Source organism: Haplochromis burtoni, unplaced genomic scaffold, assembly GCF_018398535.1.
Source record: "Haplochromis burtoni strain Fernald_Lab_line unplaced genomic scaffold, NCSU_Asbu1 Contig_542, whole genome shotgun sequence".
In the NCBI taxonomy this organism is placed as follows: domain Eukaryota; kingdom Metazoa; phylum Chordata; class Actinopteri; order Cichliformes; family Cichlidae; genus Haplochromis; species Haplochromis burtoni.
In genome coordinates this window covers 207,243-212,815 of record NW_024582903.1, presented here as the reverse complement: position 1 = coordinate 212,815, position 5,573 = coordinate 207,243, and the positions used below count along the sequence as shown (strand labels likewise).

Sequence of the window (5,573 nt, the reverse complement as noted above, 5' to 3'; positions counted from 1 at the left end):
TGATGGTTAACCACAGCTCAAATATTGACACACAGATGTCATATCAGCCGCAGAGACGACAACACGTCTGAACTCTGTTCTGCTGGAGTATTTTCATTGCTGACCTGTAAAGGTGAAAAGGTCAAAGGTCACAGCACCTTTTGATGATCCTGTAGGAAGCAGCTGTTCATGAAAATATTCCAAAGGCTTAAGAGGAACGGAGCCAACTCTGGAATAACCTTCAGAGCACCGACAGCGACACGTGCAGGGCCTGCTGAACAGAGTACACGCGGTACTGCAGTACAGATACTGCAGGGTTGCTGTGATGTAGACTGGCCTGACGACTGCTCAGTGTTAAGTCTGATTGTTGAATGTTGTCATTGTGGTTCTTAAATTTGTAAAGTCTGAGTTCAATCTACAGGATCAAGACATTCCTTTGTCTCTGACCACCAGACACTGTGTGCTGGGGGAGGTTTTATCGCAGATACATCCTGTCTGACAGATCTGTTCTTCTGTTGTTGCTTCCTGCTTTTATCACCCTTTTGGTCAGCAGGAGGTCACTCAAACACACACACACACACACACACACACACACACACACACACACACACACACAGTGCCTTGTCTTAGAACCATTGGGGGGTTTTATGGAGGGAGGTGCTTGTGCTGTGTGTTGCAACTGTGTTTGTCAATAAAAAGGCTACGAGGAAGCTGCTCTTTGAAGGATTTGGAGTCAGGTGAGCAGCGTGAGCTCCAAGAGCTGGTTCTGACCCAAAACTTCCCTCATGAGCGAGTTGGTTGTTCTGTCTTGTGTTCTTTATGATGAATAAGTCTCTGTGGAAACACAGACCAACCCTCGGCCTGCACCTCCAGCGAAAGCCTATTGGTCCAGCAGAGGGAAACCAGACCCCTGAGCGACTGATTGGACACACCTGTACGCAGGCTGAGGGGGCAGCTGCAAGCAGAGGGTGCTGTTTGGCCCTCATGGCTTCATTTTCATTCCCATTGTTAAACCTGAAAGCTGTTTGAGGGTGCCTCGCCCCCCCGCTGTGTTTGTTTAGGGTTTAATTTGACTTTGTGGTGGTTTCCTTCAGTAGTTGGTGTCTGCCTGTTTTATGAGAGGAGCTGTTTTGTACTGGCTGGTTGTTTCTGACTGTGATCGGTGTTTGTGTCTTCATGTCCTTTCACCTACTGGGCCCTGTTTCAGGAAGCCGGTTTAGTGCAAACTCTGAGTAAGTAAACCCTGAGTTAACGAAAACTCTGGGTTTTCGGTTTCACAAAGCGAGTTTAGATTAATTCTGAGTGAGTTACTATGACGACACACTCCGTGAAGCTAACCTGCCCCCTAGCAGGTTTACTTCAAATAACCCTGACCTTCTCCGCCTCTTTGTCAGAAACCTGACTGTAGGAAGTGTCAGACATGGCGTGCTCCTTCCTTGAAGAGCCAGTAGATGTTGAAGCCCAAATTGTCCGCAGAGCTCTCCGCCGGGAGAGAGTGATTAGAGCGCGTTTGGACATTTTATCATTTCCTGATGATTTCCTGTGTGAACGTTACCGTTTTTCAGCACAATCTATAATTCATTTGAATAACATCCTCAGGCCTAATATTATGTTTGTGACACATCGCAGACATGCTCTCAGTTCTGTACATATTATTTGTATTGCACTTCGGTTTTTTGCAAACGGGAGCTTTCTGTATAATATTGGTGACGCTGAGCACGTTTCCAAGGCTACCGTCTGTCGGGCAGTCAGGTTGTTACAGTTGCACTGAAACGTCTCCTGTACTCGTTTGTGGTGTTCCCCGGTCATAGACCCACAAGATTTATCAAAGAGGGATGCCACAAAATTGCAGGTATCAGGATGAACGAAAACTTAATTCATGATGTGGTGATACTTGAACTACTACTTAAATTTTACATTTATTTCACGGTTCCCAGGCGTGATTGGCTGTATAGATGGCACTCACATTCCAATCATTGCTCCTTCAGTAAATGAAGGAGACTATGTGAACAGGAAGTCTTTCCACAGCATTAATGTACAGGTACATAGTTCCCTGTAGCATTTCAAACTAACAAATTATTTCATTATAGTAATGGATGCTAATTTGTGTTCTCTGCACTGTGAAGATCATATGTGATGCTGCCAACATTATCACAAATGTGGAAGCCAACTGCTCAGCCTCTGTGAGTGGTGGTGGTGGAGGACCCCCACCTGTTTTTCGGGCCTCCGCTTTTTTTCTGTTGGCTATAACGGGTCACATTTGAGCATACAGAGTAAGCAAATATGTACTTGTAATGTGCTCAGATAATTTCAATAAGTGCTTACAGAGGGGAAATTAATGTAGCCTCTAACTGCAATTGATTTACATCGGACAAACAGACCAAGCACTATGGCTCATAATACAATTACACCTCACCTGTTTGGACTATATTTTTATATTTCATTTTTACTTGCTGCCAGGAACGTTTGGGGCCTGTTGGGTTGCACCTGCGCTCACATCACATCACAAAATAAAATGTATAAAATAAAAAATAAAATAAATATAATAAAATAACGTGTTAAATGGGTGGAAATCCCTAGATCAATGTTTAAATTAACACTCACGCATTGACTCTGTCGGCTATGTTTTGCCATGCATGCTCCCTTTCTTTTGCAGCTGAGGCTGTGTTACTTTTTTTCTGCAAAATTTGCATGTTATCGGCATATGCTGCCATCAGAATTTCGCCTCAAGCGCTGTAAAATACATTGACCGCGCCTTCTTTCCCTCCGTCTCCATGGTGACTCGCTTAATCTGTGCTCCACTAATCAGGGCTTTATGTATCCTCGTGCGCGCGCTTAACTTGGGGTTAAAGCAACTCCGCGTTGACTGAACTATTGTTATCAGCCTTTCTGAAACCGAATATTCCGAGTTGGACAGTTCGGGGTTACTCAACCCTGAGTATCGTTTTTCACTCTGAGTTTTCTAAACCGGCTTCCTGAAATAGGGCCCAGGTCCTGAAGAGTCATCAGTCTGTAACAGCTTCTTCCGGTCTTCAGTCGTCCATCAGCAGTGGACAGACTGGGATGATGATTTATCTAAATCAACGTGAATTCAATTCATTTTTCAGCAACAAATCACAACAACAGACTGAAGGCTCTGCCTCCCATTCTACTTTTAAATACTCTAGGAACAACAAGTAGGCCTGCAGAGCGAGAGCGAAGTGCTCTAATAGGGTGATATGGTACTACAAGGTCATTAAGATAAGATGGGGCCTGATTATTTAAGACCTTGTATGTGAGGAGCAGGATTTTGAATTCTGGATTTAACAGGAAGCCAAAACAGGAGAAATCTGCTCTCTCTTTCTAGTCCCTGTCAGGACTCTTGCTGCAGCATTTTGGATCAGCTGAAGGCTTTTCAGGGAGTTTTTAGGACTTCCTGATAATAATGAATTACAGTCGTCCAGCCTGGAAGTAATAAATGCATGAACTAGTTTTTCAGCGTCACTCTGAGACAGGATATTTCTAACTTTAGAGATGTTGCACAAATGGAAGAAAGCAGTCTTACATATTTGTTTAATATGTGCATTGAAGGACATGTCCTGGTCAAAAATGACTCCAAGGTTCCTCACAGCGTTACTGGAGGTCAAGGTAATGCCATCCAGAGGAAGAATCTGCTTAGATACCATATTTCTAAGCTTTTCAGGGCCGAGTACAATAACCTCAGTTTGATCTGAATTAAGAAGCAGAAAGTTAGCGGCCATCCAGGTCTTTATGTCTTTAAGACATTCCTGCAGTTCAACTCTGTAGATTTTTTCTGGACATGCGCCCAGGTTCGAGTCCGACCCGCGGTTTGCTGCAGGTCTTCCCCTCCCTCTGCTGTCCTGTCCCTCTTCGGCGCTCTGAAGCCGGAGGGCTGAAGTCTGTCTGAGAGACAGAAAGAGAGAAAGCAGCTGAACCCTGGCAGCTCTTCGTCATCGCTCGCGCTCGCTGGATCGCTCGTGCCTGTGAGGGTTTCTGGGTGTCGTACCGCTGTGAAGCTCAACACAGCTCATAAAGCTCTGCTATCTGTAACCGCCCAGCACGTTTCCACGGTACCATTTAAAAACAAAAATACCAAATCACATTTTTCACCTCGCTTTAACCACTGGTTTTATCAGGCGGACATGTTTTGTTGTCACTGCTTAGCTAGCGTTTCGTTAGCAGTGAGCACGGCCACGTTTAGGATAAACGTGTAGAAACTTCACTCCTGAGAGCAGATCTGCTCCTCCTGAGCGCCATCCGGTGGCACCTCTGAGTACTGCCTGGCACAGTTAAATACCGCCCACGACCCACCCCAACCCCACCCCGGAGTGAAGGAGAGAGGCGGAGGCGTGATATGATTCTTTTATTTGTTTTGTGTCTGATGTCACTGTGACATCAGCTCGCAGGAAACCGCTGCCATACAAAACACAATCAGCTGAGACGACAGACAGACGACAGGTTCACTCGTTAAATAAACGCCGAGCCGCTCTGGGTGACCCCTCTCCCCGCAGAGTTCGCAGCCAATCAGCTTGCAGCAGATCACCTGAGCAGCAGGTGAGAGTTCAGAGAAGAAAAAGTCCTCCGGTCCGCTCTAGATGCCGATTAGCTGCTGCGACACATCATAATGGAGGGGGCGTGGTTATGTCAGTGGTGGGTACGGTCAGTAAGCAGTGGGTGGAGCGTCACAGGTAACCCTCCTTCTTGAACTGCTCGTGCAGGATGTCCCGGTACTCATCGAACCCGCCGTCGATGCGCCGCACCTTCCCGCCTTCACACACCCACAGCTCCTTACACACCATCCTGATCAGACGCTCGTCATGTGACACCAGGATGACCCCGCCCTGAAACACGTGACATCACACAGGTGAGAACGCACGCACGCGCACGCGCACGCGCACACACACACACACACACACACACACACACACACACACCTTGAATTTGTTCAGAGCCTTAGCGAGCGCCTCGATGGTCTCCATGTCCAGGTGATTGGTCGGCTCGTCCAGGATATAGAAGTTTGGGCTGGAGGACACAAAGATGACATCATCACCATCAAAACCACAATAACAGGTTAATCAATCTAGCTGGGAGTGCGTTCACAGGAAGAGGCGGAGTCACGTCCAGCCACGTCAGATTTCAACAGCAAGCGCTTTGAGAAGAGTGTGACTGCATCCTCAGCACCGCCTGCTCCGTCCTTCAGCCACAGCAGTGATGATGAAGTCTGACAGATTTCTTCCAGACATGTCTCACACACACACACACACACACACACACACACACACACACACACACACACACACAGGCACACACACACACACACACACACAGACACATTGACAGGGTTAGTGAGAACTGCGGACCTCTCATACCTCTTGGTCACCTCTTGACTTCATTGTAAAGTGTTAGTTTCATCTTACATGAAGGCATAACAAGAGATAAAGAGCAAAGAGTGCAGCCTCATAAATATAAAACCAATCACAAGATGAGGACCAGTTATCATTGTTTTGGCACAAAATGCATTCAATGACTACATCTCTCAAATTTCATGAATTATCTTCTCACTCAGACACAACAACTGCCAAAAATCTTTGTAC

At 46.3% G+C, this 5,573-nt stretch overlaps 1 long non-coding RNA gene across 1 annotated transcript; it reads right to left on the bottom strand.

The window, feature by feature from the left end:
- Positions 1–4,327: 4,327 nt before the first annotated feature.
- Positions 4,328–5,295, bottom strand: LOC121812335. Its single transcript, XR_006053006.1, has 2 exons — positions 4,914–5,295; positions 4,328–4,820 (listed from the first exon to the last, which is right to left on the bottom strand). It is a non-coding gene; the product is annotated as an uncharacterized LOC121812335 (long non-coding RNA).
- Positions 5,296–5,573: the final 278 nt, after the last annotated feature.